General features: G+C 29.3%; 1 protein-coding gene across 1 annotated transcript in view; it reads left to right on the plus strand.

Annotated features, from left to right (window-relative positions):
• Positions 1-3,192: 3,192 nt before the first annotated feature.
• Positions 3,193-18,154, plus strand: part of LOC113378682 — a 60,378-nt gene continuing 45,416 nt past the window's right edge. Inside the window, exon 1 of the mRNA XM_026619237.1 lies at positions 3,193-3,361. The gene's annotated coding sequence lies outside the window, so the exon portion shown is untranslated. The remainder of the gene's footprint in view (positions 3,362-18,154) is intronic.

Consider the following 18,154-nt stretch of genomic DNA (forward strand, 5'->3'; position numbering starts at 1 on the left):
AGTTTTAATTTAAGTTTTTCAGTGCATTTTGATTATTAAATTTCACTTCATGGACTTCATATTCTATGTTTTAGATCGATACCTATTTTATATTAAAAATTAAGCTAAAACGGTTGCGGCAGGTTCATGAAAGTTATATTTTTGCATTATGTAATGACAGAATAAGATTTGAAGAATTCGTGTGATATAAATAAGCATATATGCAAGCACTGTAAATGCCCAGACAGACCTGCTTTCTATCTGTTTTTACATACATTATTTAGTTGTCGAATGTGCATTTCATTGATTTTACACAAAAACGTGTTAGCATGGTGGATATAATAAGAATGTTGTACCGTTACACTTTATAATCAATAAACTGAATAAACGATACAGTGTTTTGGGGTATTTCTGTCCTGTCCCTAATTCTGAAAGTTCCCTCTGTCTTTGAGCTCACATTCTGTGTGTACCTCACGCGCAGTAGATCCATTGCATGGGCGCATTCAAGAGGGGTAGAAAAGGGAGGATTCTCAATCTATTTGGGTTTTCTTCATTTTATGAAGGATACATCTGAAAATAAACTACGATATAAATTAACAAGAGATAAACGGCTTCTTTAGAGATAATGGAGTCAGTCATTTATTAATTTTTGGTGAACTTGAACAGTATGATAATTGAACTCCACGACTTTAAGTCGACATATTGAATACAAACAAATATTTTTTAATATAAAAGTATAAAATAAAAATTACAAATAATGATTAAAAATATCAAATTTTAAACATGGCAACGCCAACGTTGAAAAGAAATTGTACTAAAATAAACTCAATATACTGTTGTTTAGATTTTAGTACGATTTTTGATGCGCTTTATGTGATGCGATAGTAAGTTTTTGTTTATTCTAAATTGATTCCATGTGTTATATACTGTAATATTGATACGGAATCTTTCCAAGTGTGCTTATAACTCCATCAAACCATTGTTTCAATTTGATGATGAACCAATACACTGTCTTTGTATATTATATTTTGGATTATACATATTTATCTTTATTTATATTAGAGATTTAAAATTATATTTAAATAACTAATGAACAAACTCTGGATAAAATATATTTTTATTAAGAATTGATCTTATAAACTGCGCATTAAAATTAAAAGAACTTTCTATATAAAGCACAAATTATCACTAAAATGTGTATTGTATCTCTAATAAAACCAATAATTTTTTTAAGCGATAGGCGATTTTAATGCGAACGATTTGGAAGCGCCCTGCGTCGTGCAGTTACCGCCTCCGCATAGTACGGGATAAAGCGGCGTGCAGATGATGTGCCGGTTTAATAAGAGAGTTTGAAGCTTTGAATTGGTGATTAATAAGTATATATATATACATATATATGGTATTGTGCTTTTGCAATAATGCACAAACTGTTTTCGAAATATGGAATATCTATGAGTATGCAAAATATAATAGTTCGAAATTTATCTATGAGTGCGTCATCTAATTACATGGACATATATTAGTTTCATGCGTAATGCATCGTAAATTTTTTTTATATATGAAGTATTTTAAGCACTAACTTGTGTTAATTCATCATTTATCAACTGTTGTCATTTTTATTCTTTGCGTTTTTTGGAGTCTGACTATGGTGCATTCAAGTAGTACGGGCGACGACGGCGCGTTCTCTATTATTGGTGTAGTGCGTGCGGCAACGACTTGATAGTACATGTGGTTAGCATGAAACTTTACGCAAAGCCCCAAATAATGTTAACTTATAATAGAGTTAGTGATACGTTAATTATCTTACAAACGTTTTGAGATGAAATTTTGCCTCATCTAGTTAAAACTAGCACATATTTACTACATTCTTCAGAATACTTTTTGTTTCAATAACTGGAATTTTTATTAGACGAAAAATCTTTGCTTCAAATAAATAGGTCTGAAAACCTTCGGTCGATTGTAACAATTGAAAAAAATATTACAACTATTTCATTTCTTTCGAATGCATAAACATTTATACAAAACCATAATAATATTATAATATGTTATGGTAATCGAAAAAAACTCGAAAATGAAAGTTTTTATGTATCTTTACGTTTCAAAGGTTTCTGAACATTCTGACACTTTAAAAAACTGTATACAATGTGTGTGTGTGTCTGTGTCTGTGTCTGCGGATACAAATTTTCGTCTATGGTTTCGGATCAAACGATTTGAATAATTCAAATAACATTCGATTTGTATTAATAGGGGCAGGTCAATTTAGTTTTTGAGAGAACGAATCATTATTTGTACTGACGAAATGAAGAACTGATTACATTTTTGGGAAGGCGGGTCCAGCAGTTTCGGAGATCCTACAAAAAAGTAAAAAAAGCCATTTTGCGGTCAAAAAAGATTATTAGATAAATGCACATCAATTATCGGATTTTGTATAGCAATTATAATAATATTACACATTTTTGTTTTTATTTCTGTGGATTCCTACTAATGTTATCCGTTAGACTGCGACGTGGCGCTTACGCGCTTTGATATTTCCTATCTAAAATAGATATGCAGCGCGATTGCATTGAATAAAATTTTCAAAAAGTCAATTATTTTAAAAATTTTACAAAAAATTTTAAAGCTTTTTTAAATAAAATGATTTTCCGTGCGGAAAGTTGTAGCAATTTGCCTTAAGCACGATGCCATGCACCACTATTTCTTAGAAGTGTCGTATTAAAGCTTTAACTTTTCTGTGAATAACTGTATCGGTATCAAAGTATGTATAAATAAAGTAATATTATGTTCTATAGGGTACCAAATCCAGTGCCCTTTTCCTACAGCTCGCTAGCCACGAGTCTATCGTGTCCCGTACCCGTACCCGTACCCGTGCGTCGTGCGGCGGCCGTTTTGGCCCTCTCTTCGGTCTACGGCCTCGTGTGGAAGGCGCGCGCGTCGCTCGCATAGCCGTATAGCCGTATAGTCGTATGCCCTCGTTTAGATTTCCCGATCGGGATGTGATACGGCGCGTTAGTCTGACGTTCGCGAGCGCGCTGGATACACGAATCTAACATTTAAACACTGTGCCGTGTATTTGTTTTTGCTAATTACAATATGCAACTTTGTTGTTAGTGTCGCAGGTGCCGTTTTCTATGTTTGTTGGATTCCCATTCTTTCTTGGGTTAAATTTCATTCAATCAGACTTTTGTTTTCGGAATGAAGAAGAAAATCGTGGGAAGGATTAAAGGGCTATACATGTTTTGCTTTTGGTAGTGTGGTTTGACTATATATCTCAGTGATTTTATGCACAAAATATTGGTTTAGTTTAGGTTAGGCGTTAGTGGCAATACATTGTGTTTAACTGCTAAATTATATAACTTGGATATATTTACTCAAATCGCATAAGGTGAGTATTTGACGAACGTTGTCACATAACTGTTTATGCAGAACATTATGGGTTTTTAGGGTGGCCATGCTCGAATATTTTATACTTTATATTTCATTTAAATTATGTAGATCAGTTTATCTTTTGAAATTGTTTCAAGAAAAATTTCTCATGAGACATTACGAATTGTCATGATCAAATTAATAGTTTTGCGTTGGAGTTTTCGACATTTAAGTGGTATTGACATTTTAAAACTGGCACCGGAACCTCTGGAAGAAAGTGCACTATAATCGCAGTTCGAATCTGCAAACAAACAAATGTTTGTATATATATATATATATATATATATATATATATATAAACACGCATGTGCGTGTTTTTATTATTGATGTATGAGTATAATTTTTGAAATAAAAGCAGATAGCAAAAAGATATGTATATGAACTGTCAATTTTATGGCTCCTATTTTTATATAGCTTACCATGTCACATACATAGGAAAATGTTATAAATGTACTGACAAAAGGACCACTGATAACTTATCAGCTTGTGATATCTCCGCGAGTTCTTTATTATTATAAAATCAATATTTATTTTTACCTACAAAACAATTAACGGTGCTATGATTTTTCGTCGCTCGAAAAAGAAATGTAGCGTAACTATTTATAAATTCTTTACCTAAAGGGTAAAGTGAACTAAAATCGTCGTAGTTTTCAATCTTATAAAACAAAGAAATTTGGGTCAGAAAATCTATCAATAGCTCTCAAACAAAAAATGTTACTTCTGATATTTCTACTTCAAAACAGTATGGTCATTTTAGCACACTTCATAATGAAATACTTATATGCAAAATTCATTTATATTTGGATACATTTGTTATTACAATACTATCAATGTTTTATGTATTGGTATACTATAACTACTACTATAACTATAACTATGTAACTACTACTACTATAACCATAACTATACAACTACTACTACTATAACTATACTATGTAATTTTAATATTTTTTATATGTAAGGGAAGACTGGGTATGGTCATGCCGCTTTTTTTATCATCAATAATTTTGTTAATTTACCAGTTAGCTAGGAAAAAGTAAATTAAATTGTAATTTGAACAATTGTCTACGTAAAAATACTGAAACACTATCTTGAAATACGAGGGATTTGTTATAGAATCAAATCATACAAGAAAAGGGCGAGTGCCACAGGAATAAAAATAGGTTTAAAAACAATAAGTATAAACACCAAAATGGTTTATGACTTTTATTGTCGTTAGTAACAATAATATGTAATACAACACAATATAAATATTCGAATTAAGCTTATGAATAGTAGTATTAAGTATAACAAAACATATTTTTTTAAACAAAATTAACGAGAATTCTTTGTGAAATCATTTTTGAAGAAATCTTGTACATATTGAATTTTCTTTGTCCTTTCTTTTTCGTATTTTGTCTTAGTTATGTTAGATTTTTTTAATCTGTACGAAAAGGACAAGAAATACCTATCACACACAAAATTTGTCACAACCGTACCCAACGCACACTTTTGAAAATTATTATTATGACTGAGCTAAATTATCTAATTATAGGTAAAAACTAATTGCTAGTAAATAACTACTAATATTCAACTTACAGCAAAATAACAAACAAAGTGACCTTTAAAAGAATTCGAAAATGAAACTTACTTTTGTCTCTTTAAAAGCAATACGGTTTACAGATCATGTTAATGCACTGACTGAAAGTAATAATGGGAACTTGTTTAAACAATCATACTTGATCTTTGGACCCTATCCCAAAATCAAGTATAGTTTAGCTATTATGATGACTGTCACTACCGTACCCCGGCACAACCATACCTATTCTTCCCTATACTGAGTACACACAAGTATTCCCAATCTTCACATAATAGAGAATAAACTGTATTTTTAACTTCCTGTAGGGCAAGTTATAGTAATCGCAAAAAAATCGAAAATGAAAATTTTTATATATCTTTACGTTTCAGAGGTTTCTGAACATTTTGGCATACCTTAAAAAAATGGATGTATATGTGTGTGCGTGTGTGTGTATGTGCGTGTGTGTATGTGCGTGTGTGCGGATACAAATTTTCGTCGACGATTTCGGGAACACGTATGAAGCGATTTGAATAATTCCAAAAACATTCGATTCGCATTGATAAGGAGACGTGCTGATTAGTTTTTGGCGAAAGCAGGTCTAGCCGTTCCGAAGATATGGGGCGAAAAGTGCCAAAAACGGTAACTCAGTTTTTAAGAGAATGGAGCGTCCGATTTGAATAATTAACAATTTTAGTAGTATATATATATAGTATAATTTTTTTTACATTCTATGAGTTCCGTACCAATGCTTATCCGTTAGACGGCGGCGCGGCGCTTACGCGCTTCGATATTTTGTCTCTATGCAGTTAAAGCAGTACGATTACTTTGAAAAAAATGTTCAGAATTTCTAAAATATTTCAGAATACACTTTTCTTCAAAGTCTTTTTTCAAAAAAAAAGTAAATTTTTGTCAAAAATTTATAGTTTCTCAAAAATCTAATTTTTCAGATTAAATTTTTTTCAAAAATGTTAATCTTTTAAAAAAAAATAATTTTTGGTACGGGAAGTTCCAGCAATTTGCCTTAAGGCACGATGCCATGCGCCCCACTAGTTTAATATTTGAATATATAAAATTTCATCTCGAATAAAACAGTTCATAATACACATAATAAAATGTTCATATAAAATATGCAACATAAAATATACATATTAAAATTATATGAAAGTGTAAAAATCGTATGAAAATAAATTTGATCACACGGTTTAGAAAAAAACCTATTAGTTTACGTGAAAGCTATAAACTGTTACTGGGTTTTCAGAACGGAACTTGCTTTGAATACCTAAAGCATGTGATACAAAATGTCTCTGAACGATCGCCGTCTCAGCCGCCGTTGTTGCTGCTGCAACACGGTTCATTGCAAATTCAGTTCACTATTAAAAGCTGACGAATTATTCCCGAGAACTGTAACAACAGAATAATAAACGTTGCAAAAACGGATTTCAACAGATTTCTGTGTAATACGTTACGAAATGCTGCTCTAGATCTAGATACTTTGATGCTTAGATGCATCTCACACGTTGCCTGCTGGAACTGAAAGAGAATTTATTTATCTAAATCTACAGGTTGGCACATGCACTAAGGGTGTGTTCGCCACAAGCTCATTGTGAAATGAGTAGAGTAGAGCGGGGTTTGAAGGTCCGCGGGTAGAAGGACCATCAGCAATATCTCAAAAACCAGTAAAGTTAAGCATTTTTTAACAACAATATTTGAGAACAGAGGGAAAAAGATGTATGTCCAGATACCACCTTGATTCTGAAGACGTTGCTATCGGGAGAAAAACGGCAATGTTTAAAAATCCATTTGTTTTGATTGTGAGCACTGTTGCTTAGTTTTCCAGACCTTAATACAATTTTTAGGTATACGTTATTTAATTGTTTTATAAGATGTATTTTAATTTTAAGTTAGATTTAACAGTTTTATTATATAACCTTTATAAAAACTTACACATGGGCGGGGTAAAAGAGACCAACTAAACTTTCATCCTGGCAAAGTAAATTCAGATAAAATTAGCAATTTTACAAGAGAAAATATAAAAAAATAGTTATTTTAACTCTGCTGGTGAATATTTCTGACGAAATACCAGATCAAAGTTATTTACAGTACTATCTCTGCAAAAAAGTGCACCCATGAAATTTATATTTTGCATTGGTTGTATAATGTAGCTATTATTTTGCAAAAACTTTCTAAAATTAAAATAAAATCTGTTTGCCCCCTTGCCGTCCTAATTTACCCCGCTTATGGGGTAAAGGACCAGGTTACAAATTTTTGAAAAACAGCAAAAAATACATTTTTAGAATGATGAATTAGCTGGAATTTTTCTGAACAAAGTCCGATAGTTGTTTGATTGAAATGTGTTATTTGTTATGATATATTTGTTTTTGTTTTATTTTTTTGGCCGTAAAATTTAATTTAGTATGATCGTGATTCCGATTATCATTGAAATTTTGTTTTCTACATTTAATTACGAAGAAACGGCCCTGCCGATCTTTACCTAAACCTAATCAACGCGATTCCCAAGCAACTTTTCGAACATTATGCAAAACTAATCAATGCGAGTCTATGAATGGATACACATACTCATACTTTTTTCCAAATTTGATATCAATCGCTTCAGAATAACTTGAGAAAACATAAAATTAGCAAGTCGTATTTTTTTGGTGAAAACATAAACTTCTTCTTCGGGAAGTTAATAATGTGAGACATTAAGGAAACATCTTATAATCAAGTTTTGTATTTGTTGTTTTAATAGTGACATCTGAAAATTACAAAGTTGCAACGCAACTGGCACGTCATCTTTGTAATATAACTACTATTATATTCTTTCTATCATATGTAGAGTCATATGTCATGTAGGTTTTTTTTTTTATAAAATTGGTTTTGTTTGTTTATTTTTAATTGTAATAATCCACGAGGTTAGACCATGTCTGTTTTGAGCATTTTAGGTAAATATCAACAAATAAATCACTTTCTGATATTTTTTATGAGTTTTATGAAAGATTTTGATTAAATGTTATAGATATCTGTGTTTTGAAACCATTGATAAATTGATTGACCGATAGGAGTTCAGCTTCGAGCCCAAATTATAATTTTATATCAGACATGTTTAATTTTCAGTTTGATTTATATTCGGGCAGGATAGCTATTTTTTTTTAAATACGCATTCGATACGGATGCTTGATATAGCTAAAAGCTTAATTGTCTAAAGTTTGATTCAATATTCGTCTATTATTTTGTCTTATGCAATTTCTTCGAACTTCTTTAATTCCGTTCAAATTAAGTAAATTGGTATTTATATCTCTGATTTTTTTAAGACTTAAGTTTGCTTATTGCGTCAGTGCCGATGGGAAATTGTCTCATTAATATCCGTTAATAGATTTATCTTTGCGAAATCATTTGAAAATTACATATGCACATGCATAGTTTTTACGACGTACGGCTTCCAGCCGGCATGTTGCTCAATAAGTGTGTCACAGACTCGCGAGCAATTTAGTGAAGTCAGTGTAACATAAAACGGCCATTCTTACAAAGTTCTCTAGAAATTCCTCTAGATTAACATGCGAAATGTTTATACAGAAACTTATTAACATGAATTATATATCTACCTATCAGATCAAGAAAATATTATTCCAAAGTACAAATTACAAATACAATTTTTTTAGATTCTGAAAGCTATGTGTTTTAATAGAGAAGAAATATTTCTTTGTGCATAAAGCAATTTCAAATTGGTACTATCCTTTTTTTCTGAAGCATTTTCATGAAATATGGTAGGAGGTAGTATGTGGCTAAAATTTGACACCAGACATAAGCTTTTATATCATTTTTTTATTCATTGAATAATTTGATTGGGCTAAAATAGAGATTAATTGTTCATATTTTTTATATTTCAAATATTGTATTTTTGTATTAAACAAATTTTATCAGTTTTTGAACATTAAATAGAAATAGCATAACACGGTCTACTATTTGCCAATAATTCCAATTTGCACAAAATTCTATAGCTTAATGAATAAAAATTTTTGAAATTATATTGAAAAAACATAAATTTACGATATGTTAATTATTGGCCTGTAGAAAACAAGACTAAAATAATACTAGTGGATTTGAGTTTCAGTTTTCTAAATTCTGTAGTGTGACAGTGATCTTATGAATCAAAGTCACCATTAGAAAATTGCACAAGACTGCCAAGAATGCATGATGTTTCTCTGCTGAGGCACGCGAATAGAAAGTTATAATAGTAGTATAATTTACCGCCTAATTACGTAAAAGTATCTTCCAGTAAGAAGGTCAACGACGATTGCTGATTAAGACACCATTACTTCACTTTGTGCAGATAATGATCGCAAACAAAAAGGTATAATGACACGTGCTTTCTTGTGGCATCGGGACCAATTTTAACTCATTATCAATCGATTGTGTTGTGATTTCTTTAGAAGTTTTCAATAATACTCTTCATTTTCACTGAAAAAAACTTCATTTTTTTTATTTATTTATAATTAGCAATCAGAATACATATCCTATAAGCTAATGTGTGACGTATACACAAAATAAAAAATTAAATAAAGTAATTAAAATAAACAAATAATAAAGATACAAAAACAAAGATTATAAATAAATACAAATAATATAATTATAAGCAAATTAGGAAAAATAAGTACGTTAGGATGTCCCATTGAGTTAATCCTAAGTGGAGAAAGTCAGGCAGAGATTACATGGTCAGATCAGTAGGCTATTTTCTTTTGAGTTTTCGGGTTGTATTTTCATTCACAAGTGGTTTTAGTAGTTTATTGATATGTGTTGCGATTTTGTTAAGATGCGCGCAGACCTTTTCCTTGGTGACGTCTTTTATATATGGTATTTTTAGGTCCTGATGTATCATATGATTACTTACAAACCATGGAGCGTCGACTAGAGTTCTGAGAATTTTATTTTGCATTCCCTTCATCTTGGCTATATGTGATTTGCTAGCGCATCCCCACAGCTCTATGCCGTAGGCCCACACCAGTTTTAGCACTGCATTGTAGATTAAAACTTTGTTGTACAGTGAAAGTTTTGACTTTCTATTTAAAAGCCGTTGCATTTTTAGTTTTATTATATTATAGAATTTAAGTGCAGGCCTAGGTACTTAATAACGTTGTTTTCGGGAATTTCGTCGCCATTAAGCGTTACGAAAAAATTACATTAAACGCAACAATTTCAACATAGAGATGAGAACATGTTTAACAATCGAATGCTGAATTATATTTTCCATATGATCTTGTTAATTTATTAATTTTCATAATTTTCATATTAATTTATTGATAGCAAAAATACTTTTTATTCAGTTAATTATAAGCTAAATTAATAATTGAAAATTGTGAAATTATAAAAATGTATAGTAGAAATTTAAAAACTCGAATGAGAGAAACTAGCTAGCATAAGGTAGGGCGCGACACAAAGGTCCAATTTGTCTTTGAGCAATTATATTATGAAAACCAAATCAATTATATCAAAACAAATTACACATATCAAACGAAGAACTGCCTGACTGTGTGTAAAAACTCCCAGTTATTTTATAACCATAGAAATGTTTTTTGCTGTTTTTCAAAAATTTGAAACCTTGTATGGTTTTTTGTACCCCATAGATGGAGTGAATTGGGACGCTCAGGGGGCAAGCAGATCTAATGTTTTATTTTAAGTTTGAAGGAATTTTACAAAATAATATCTACTATTCAACCAATGGACAATGTAAATTTTAAAGGTGCATTTTTTACAGAAATATAACTGTAAATATCTTTGATCTGGTATTTTACCTGAAATATTCTTCAGCAGAGTTGGAATAACTATTTATTTATCTCCTATAAAATTATTTTTTAAACTTAATTTACATTTTATTTGCTATTTTTTATTTTTTACACCTTCGCCAGTAAAGGATTCAGTAATTCCCTTTTACCCCATCCAGGTGTAAGCTTAATAGAGGTTATATAAAAAAAAGTTGAATCTAACTTAAAATTAACAATACATTCTCTAAAACAATTAAATAACGTAAACTTAAAAATTATATTAAGGTCTCGTAAACTATGCAACAGTGCTCATAAACGAAACAACGAAAAAAAATGGTTAGATTTTTAAACATTACCGTTCTTCTCCCTAGAGCAGCGTCATAAGAATCATCTTATTCCCTCTACTTTAAAATATTGTTGTTAAAAAAAATTTAACTTTGCTGGTTTTTGAAATATTGGTGGTGGACCTTTTTTTCTGAGGACCTTTAAGCCCCGCTCCACCTTAAGTCAAAAATATTAATAAAATGTAAATTATAAAATTACAACGATAATATATTAAAAATAATGTGGGAAGCAGTCATGTGGTATGAAAGCATCAAGTTTTTCTTGTATAAACCTCTCTTCCATACTTTTGCCTATTAAAAGTTAGTGATCTATTATGCATCATGGAGATTAATGTTTTTGTGATCAAACATCAAAATCAATACTGGCAAATTTAAATTTATACATATATAATATGCTACATCAAATACAAAAGTTTAATTTATTTAACATTAACCAATTTAATTAATTATCTTTTATTATAAATTAATTCGTCTATTTTGGAATTCGTTTATTCGAATGTAAATAATGATTATTTTTAGTAAAAACGCTGTGTTGTGCCATCATGTGTCCATATCTTTGTCGTTGGATCAACAGCTGTTCAATTTCCAACCCCCTATATTTTAGTTTTAATGTGATTGTGTATACAATATGCCAGTGCCATTGACACGACCGATTCTTCTTACGAACTAAAATATATAAAACTTACGTGAAACCTGGGACTCTTTAAAAAAATCCATCAATTAGTGGTGCATAGCATCGTGTCTTAGGGCAAATTGATGGAACTTTCCGTACCAAAAATTAAAATTTCAAAAATGCTAAATTTTTTTTTGAAAACTGAAAAAAAAAAGATTTTTTTGAAACTTTTTTTTAAACCAATCGTACTGCGTGGCTGTTTTAGAAACGACGTATCGAAGCGCGTAAGCGCCGAGTAGCAGTCTCACGCATAAATATTGGTACGAAACTTATACAAACGTAAACAAAATATGTACTTATTATTAAAATATCTATAAAATATATGATAATTTGATGTGCATATGTCTATTGATTATTTTTGACCGCCAAATGGATTTTTTCACTTTTTATTCATCGAAGCCGCTGAAATTCACAAAAATTTAATCAGTTCTTCATTTTGTCAATACAAATAAAATGTTTTTTTTTGAATCATTCAAATCGGACTCTCCGTTCTCCAATTAGATTTATTCAAAAAAAAACTTGTAATTGTGTAACCGGTATGCAAAAAATGGTTTTTCAAAATATTTCGTTGTTTTGAAAATTTTCAAAAAACTCAAATTTTCGAAATTTTTTGCTGTTTTCAAACAAAATATAAATTTTGAAAAATTGCGAAAGATATCAAAATTTTAGAAAAACGATTTCTTACAAAAATTTGCGAATATTTCGTAATTTTAAAAAAAAATCGTATTTTTTCAAAAATTCCCAAATTCTCAAAAAAATAAAAAAAAACATTTTTTTAAATTCCAAAAAATTTTGAGCTTTTAAAAGATTTTTAAAATTTTAAAAGAAAATTGTCGCCCAATATAATAACCTCTCATAAATTTGCAGTATGTATTTATAATAATTAATCTATTTGAAATTATTAAAAATGAATTATTGATTATTTTTATTTCTCGAATTTTTAATTACGGTACGGGAAGTACCAGCAATTTGCCTTAAGGCACGATGCCATGCACTACTAGTTATGATTGTAAACTAAAATCAACTAATCTTTATTTTTGTTCAAACTGTTCACACATGAATCATAATAATTACCAAATGTTTTGTTTTCTAATCTCTTTACAAATATTTCTTCACTGAGTAATCTTTATGTTTATTCTAACTTTATTCATATTATTTATAATAATTACTGATTGCTTTCTGTTATTCAAAAACAGAATGCAATTTAATCTTTAATGTTATAGTTTACGAATGTTTTTAAACAAGAAAATTAGCTACCACTGAGTCATCCTTATTTTTGAACGTTTCGTTATTAAACAAAAGATTATAATTTAATCTTGCGAAATAAAACAATATTATATGTTTTATGGAAACATGGGGAAAGCATTAAACATATTGAATCGTTGCACTTATTAATAAACTGATCGTGAAGTCGAACTAGTATTAATTTGACATTTGTGTTAGGTGGAAGCAAGGTTTTGATATTTGTGAATAACTGAAATTGAAATAAACGTTTATAAAAGCACCATAGGTGTTTGGACAGTTTTGTGATTACTAACACATTAAGAGTTACCATAAAAAAATCAAGATTTATCAAAAAAAAGTGCCGAGAATACCAAATCTTCAATGTTCTCTTATTTATAATTCTGTCTATTTGAAATTAAAATAAAAAAACAATTGTACTCGAGGTAAACTATTTTAAATTTATTTAGTCATATATATATATATACATATATATATATATATATATATATATATATATATATATTAGGGTGACCCTTAAAATGGTCATTTTCGAATTTCCCTGCTCCCAGGGGCTCACATGGTTCCAAATTGATAAAAATCAATACTCTGAAAGTTTTAGCTCTTAATATTAATGTTTAGTTAGAGCTCCCAGGGGCTCAAATGGTTCCAAATAGATAAAAAACAATTTTCTGAAAGTTTCAGCTCTTAATATTATCGTTTAGATAGAGCGCAATTCAATCAAAGTTTGTATGGGAAAGGCATGGAAAATTTTTTGAAAATTTAAAAAAAATGTTTTAGGTGTAACTTAGCGACAAATGAATGAGTTTTATTCATTCATTTGTTCGCTAAATTACATCTTAAGAACATTTTTAAAATTTTTGAAAATTTTTCCATGCTATTTCCATACAAAACTTTGATTGAATTGCGCTCTATCTAAACGATAATATTAAGAGCTGAAACTTTCAGAAAATTGTTTTTTATCTATTTGGAACCATTTGAAAATGACCATTTTAAGGACCACCCTAATATATATATATATATATATATATATATATATATATATCTGTCATCCCAGTGCTTGAGTAAATTGCTACTTTTCAGAGCATAAAATATAAAATTTTAATAGTTGTGTATAAAATCGGTTACTTGAAACTAACCGTTGAAATTTTGTAAAATGTACTTAAACATTGTTTATATTTTTACCATTTTATGTATTTCACCAACTAAAATTTCCATGTGTATGTGTAAATTATAATCAGCCGTTTTGTATTAAGTTTCAAATTTATCTCATAGAATTATTACTAAACTAGTAAGTGGTATTACGCTTTGAAATTGCAAAAACTTTACGATTTGTGTAAAAACGGCTCTTCCGATTGCCTCTAAAAACTATTAAACGAGAGTGCTTATCGAATCACATCGAAGCGCTTTTAAATTTTTAAATTCGTTTTTGCCATTTTTGAGAATGCGTCGGCGAAAGGTCGAAAATCGGCGCACATACTTTTTTCAAATTTGGTCTCAAACGATTCAGAATGACTTGAAACTTTGAGAAAAAACAATATTAGCAAGTGGAATTTTTTGTGAAAGCGTAAATTTCTCCTTCGTGAAATTAAAATAAAAAGATTTTCAATACATATTGTACTGTATTTACCTTTTTTTGTCCTTCAAATAACATAGTGTCAATTATTTGACACGAGTGTCTGTAGCTAATTTGAGTTAGTTTCGTACTAAGTTATATGGATTTAAAAATTCGCGATGATTTGTTAACTTCCCGTAGGGTAAGTTATAGTAATCGCAAAAAATCGAAAATCAAAATTTTACATATCTTTACGTTTCAAAGGTTTCTGAACATTTTGACATATTTTAGAAAAAATGGATGTGTGTGTATGTATGTATGTATGTTTAGATACAATATTTCGTCAACGATTTTAGGCGCATCGATCAACCGATTTAAATGTTTAAAAACACATTCGATTGCTACTGATGGCAAGACGTGCTGATTGGCGAAGGCAGGTCCAACCGTTTCAAAGATACGGGGCAAAATTGCCAAAAATGGTAATTTAGTTTTTGAAGTAACGGAGCGCCCGATTTAAATGATTTAAAAAACATTTTACTTGTATTGACGAAATAAGGAATTGATTAGATTTTTGGAAAGGCATGTCTAGCGGTTTCAGATATACAGAAGAAAATGTAAAAAAAAATATTTAGCACATCAAATTATCAGATCAGATCACATCAGATATTTTATAGAGAATTTAAACAAGTGCTAAGATTTTTAATTCCTAAAGTTTACTTATACGGTTCAAACAAATTTCAAAATTTTTAGATTTTTTTTTTCAAAATTTTCAAAAATATATAAAATTTTATACTTTAGATGTAAATTTTAAATTTACAATTCAGTTTAAAAATGTACATAATAAATATGCGTTTTGTTACCGTAAGAAATATATCCTCAGTTGGATTCATTCACCAACTCTTAACGTAAACATTTTCAAGTGTTTTGAGCGATAAGATCGTCACTATATATTATATGAACGAATGCACATATAATAATTATATTGATCTCTTTGAAATTATTTAAAACAATTATTATTGATCATTGATCCATATTTATTGATTGTTATTTTGTTTTTGCTTGAATATTTAATTTTCGTACTGGAAGTTCCAGCAATTTGCCTTAAGGCACGATGCCATTCAACACTAGTTGGTTTTGTTTTTGCGGTTACTATAGCTCTCCGGGAAGTTAAGAATTTCAAAATTATCAATATGTTGGGATAGTGTAATAATTAATATTTTATTGTAATAATAAATTTGGCTAGCAATTGTCTATTCGTTGATCACCATACACAACGAATAATTTCTTAAATTTTGTTAAATTAATTGGTAAAGTATTGAATTTTACTGTTTTTAATTAAAAAATGAGTTTTACAATTAGTTGTATTTATTTTAAATAATCAACTTTTGTCAACAAAATAAGGCTAAATTTTTTTTTTCTGCTGGATATGTATGTAGGTAAAACGCTGTACTCGAAGATATTTAATGAAAATATTTTTAAACATCCATCCAATTATTGAATAAAAACCAATAGTTTGAAAATATAATATCGCAGTCATTTCAAGTTCTTTTTATCTCTATTAGATTTTATTTAAATGAAATATAGTTTTCTTATACAAAAAGCAGTAAACTATTATTACTAATAATAATCAAATAATAGAGAATATTGTAATTTAAATATCATTACTTGTTTTCAGAATTCATTGTTTCAGTGCGAATGAAATCACGTATAAAGGAAATTTATCTATACAATATGCAAAACAGAAATTGAATATTTTTTATTAAAAAAAAAATGTGATATGAACATTATAATTGTGAAGGCTTTTTTATACGGATTCACAGAGAGCGCGGCTAAATGAACTTCTCTTTGTAAAGATATAAAGATATTATCAATAAGATTCAAAGTATCGCATCAAACTTATAAAATATCGAACAATCTTGAACAATCTAAAAAAATCATAAAAAATTAATGATTAATTATAAGTTTAAATTAAATTTTCAGCGATATATATATATATATATATATATATATATATAGGGTGGTCCTTAAAATGGTCATTTTCGAATTTCCTTGCTCCCAGGGGCTCAAATGGTTCCAAATAGGTAAAAAACAGTTCTCTGAAAGTTTTAGCTCTTAATATTATCGTTTAGATAGAGCGCAATTCAATCGAAGTTTTGTATGGAAATAGCATGGAAAAATTTTCAAAAATTTAAAAAATGTTTTTAGATGTAATTAGCGAACAAATGAATGAATAAAACTCATTCATTTGTCGCTAAGTTATACCTAAAACATTTTTTTTAAATTTTCAAAAATTTTACCATGCTCTTCCCATACAAACTTTGATTGAATTGCGCTCTATCTAAACGTTAATATTAAGAGCTAAAACTTTTAGAGAATTGTTTTTTATCTATTTGGAACCATTTGAGCCCCTGGGAGCAAGGAAATTCGAAAATGACCATTTTAAGGACCACCCTATATATATATATATATATATATATTAGGGTGATCCTTAAAATGGTAATTTTCGAATTTCCTTGCTCCCAGGGGCTCAAATGGTTCCAAATAGATAAAAAACAATTCTCTGAAAGTTTTAGCTCTTAATATAAACGATTAGATAAAGCGCATTTCAATCAAAGTTTTTGTTTTGTATGGAAATAGCATGGAAAAATTTTCAAAAATTTTATAAATGTTTTTTAGATGTAATTTAGCGAACAAATAAATGAATAAAACTCATTCATTTGTCGCTAAGTTATACCTAAAACATTTTTTTTTTCTCAAATTTTTTTCCATGCTCTTTCCATACGAAGTTTGATTGAATTGCGCTCTATCTAAACGTTAATATTAAGAGCTAAAACTTTTAGAGAATTGTTTTTTATCAATTTGGAACCATTTGAGCCCCTGGGAGCAAGGAAATTCGAAAATGACCATTTTAGGGACCACCCTAATATATATATATATATATATATATATATATATATATATATATATTGATTAGTTAAAGTTTGTTGATCATTTCATTGTCATTTTATTTACCATATTTGTAGCAATATTACATATGTATTAAAAGATTATAACTTAATATGAGAATATTATTACTTGCATTCATGTTACTATTCAAAGTGGCAAAACTTATACAAAGTTAAAAAACCAGTGCTAAAATTTTCCCGGAATGTCTTATCAGCTGTGTCGCGCACCGGTCGATTTCTACGCGAAGGGGAAGCGATTACGCACACTGGAAGCGAAGGCGTCTGGTACAAAATATCGAATTTTTCTCGGTCGGTAATTTTATTTTTGTCCTCTGCAGAAATTTACGCTCTATTTTTAGATAATTTATAGAATATTTTTATTCGCATCAATAAACAAGAAAAACGTAGAGCAGGGCGGGGCGAAAAGGTCCAAATTGAATTAGAGGAATTATAATATTAAAACCAATCTAATTATATCATAACAAATTACACATATCAAACGGACAACTATCTGACTATGTTCAATAAAACTCCCAGATAATTATTCATCATTGTAGCAATGCGTTTTTTGTTGTTTTCAAAAATTGTCACTTGGTTTTTTTTGTCCCATAAGTGGAGTAAAATGGCATAGCTAGGGGGCAAACAGTCCTCGTCTTTTTTAAATTTTACATTTTAT

Source organism: Ctenocephalides felis, unplaced genomic scaffold, assembly GCF_003426905.1.
Source record: "Ctenocephalides felis isolate EL2017-DRISC unplaced genomic scaffold, ASM342690v1 CF-g0.4_SCAFFOLD_01886, whole genome shotgun sequence".
NCBI classification, from domain to species: domain Eukaryota; kingdom Metazoa; phylum Arthropoda; class Insecta; order Siphonaptera; family Pulicidae; genus Ctenocephalides; species Ctenocephalides felis.